The sequence below is a fragment of the Laetiporus sulphureus genome (assembly GCF_001632365.1).
Source record: "Laetiporus sulphureus 93-53 unplaced genomic scaffold LAESUscaffold_34, whole genome shotgun sequence".
Classification (NCBI taxonomy): Eukaryota; Fungi; Basidiomycota; class Agaricomycetes; order Polyporales; family Laetiporaceae; genus Laetiporus; species Laetiporus sulphureus.
The window spans coordinates 1,871-4,213 of record NW_024468543.1 but is presented as its reverse complement, the minus strand read 5'-3'; positions in this window follow the sequence as shown (position 1 = coordinate 4,213).

Genomic DNA, 2,343 nt, shown 5'->3' with positions numbered 1-2,343 from the left:
TTCAGAGTCACAGGTGGAAGAGGTTATCTTCCAGCTGCTGCTCCGCCCCTTTATATAGTCGCAGACCTATAGTCTGGGGTACTAGTACAAGGGGTCCTCTACACTGCCTCAGTGATAAAGATAGGTGAAACACACCGGAGCTTAGCTGCTGCGAGCCAGGTAATTGGCGAGCTAAGAAAGCGTAGGTGAAATACATGAAATATGAAATGAGAACCAAAGTCCTGGATCACGGATCCTGGGGTTAGAGTTTGAGAATCCTAGAAGCTGTCCTCGGTCACATAGTGACTAGAAGCTGTCCTTGGTCACGTAGTGACTGATATCACCTGATCGTGATTGGGCGTCTCTTCTAGGCGCTTGTTCATGGGAACCACGTGACCATGCGCGACGGTACGTTTCGTAACAGTTTGAATACTTCAGTATAGAAAATTGATGCTACTTGAGATGCTGTCACCATGTCGTCTACTGGGTAGAAGTGTGCATGTTTGGTGAACCTGTCGATGACTACCAAAATGGCAGTCTTCTTTTCTCCCCTGTGGTCTGGGCTTGGCGGTAGCTGTGTAATCAGGTCACAGGTAACCATTTCTCAAGGCCCTTCTGGTACTGGGTTAGGTTGAAGTAGTCCGTAAGGCTTCTGCTTGCTCATCTTGTTTCTTTGACAGGTTACGCAGCCTTGGACATACTTCTTAACATCAATGGTGAGCCCTGGCCACCAATAATTCCTGCTAATCAGTTCTTGCATCTTCCATCATCCAGAATGTCCGGCCGTGGAGATGTCATGGTGTAGCTTGATCAGCTCATTCTGCAGCGTAGAGTCCTTTGGAACGTAGACCTTTCCTCTTCTGAGCAGCAATCCATGTTCGAAGTTCCACTCCTGGAGGTCTTTTCTGAACTCTCGCTTGCCAGTTTTTAGTAGGTGCTGGTAACCTTTGGTTATTTCGTCGTCTTATAGTGTCGATTTCACTCTTTCTAGAAGTTTTGCATCGTCAACTTCGGAGGAGCGAGTGGCTGAGAGTGCGTGGATGGCAAAATATTCGGGTCGAAGCAAAGTTTGCCCTGAATTGTCATTGCTCACCCCCTTCTCATGATCTGGCCTCCTGGACAGAGGATCGGCACGCATCATCGTCTTTCTGGGGCGGTGACAGAGAATGAAGTTAAATCTTGTAAGGTAAAGTGACCAACGAGCTTGTCGTCTGGTCAATGTCTGAGCTTGTCAGAAATAGGTAAGATTAAGGTGATCCGACCATATCTCAACCGGGTGAGGGTGTCCTTCGAAGTATTGCCTATATTCTTCTAAAGCCCGAATGATGGCTAGCATTTCCTTGTCATAGATCTCATAATTTTGCTCGTGTTCATTGAGTGACTTGGAGTAATAAGCGACAGGGTGCCAGAGTTCATCTTCTCCCAACTGTTCAAGGACCGCGCCTGTGGCAAAGTTCGAGGCATCCGTTTCTAATCTAAAGGGACGGGTTGCATTGGGGAGTGCTAAAATTGGAGCAGAAGTGAATGCAGTCTTGAGGGCCTCGAACGCCTTTTGTTGAGGTTCTTCCCATTTCCATGTTGTGTCCTTACAGGTCAATAGAGTCAAGGGTCGGGTCATCGATCTGAAATCCTTGATGAATCATCGATAGAAATTTGCCAGACCAAGGAACGCTTGCACTTGCTTTACCTTGGTGGGCACTGGCCATTTGAGCACGCCGTCGACATTCTCTGAGTCCATCTGTATCGACCCTTTTGAGATTATGAGTTCGAGAAACTTGACAAAAGTGGTCGCAAAGTGACACTTTTCTGATTTCATGAATAGATCATTATCTCTGAGCCATTGTAGAACCTCTTTGGTCAGACGGTCGTGTTCCTCCTGGTTATTCGTAAAGATGATGATGTCATCTATATAGACTGCCACCTTTTCAGTGCGAATGAGATCGCCTAGAATGTCGTTCATCATGGCCTGAAAAGTGCTAGGAGCATTACAGAATCCGAAGTACATTACAGTGGGTTCAAATAATCCTCTATGGGTAATGAACGCTGCCTTTTCCTCATCTTTTTTGTGAAGGCGTACATTGTTGTACCCCCATCTCAGGTCTAGTGTGGTAAATATACTAGCCCTGGAGAGTCCGTCAATGAGATCGTTGATTCGCGGGAGTGGGAACTTGTTCTTCTTGGTGACACTGTTTAATGCCCTGTAGTCTTGAACAAGTCTAAGAGAGCCATCTTTCTTCTTGACAAAAAATACCAGAGCGGCGTAAGGGGATTTAGATGGTCGAATGTAGCCCTTGGCTTGTTCTCCGTCAATCCATTCGTCGAGCGAGTTCTTCTCTCGTAAAGACATAGGGTATACTTTTGCCG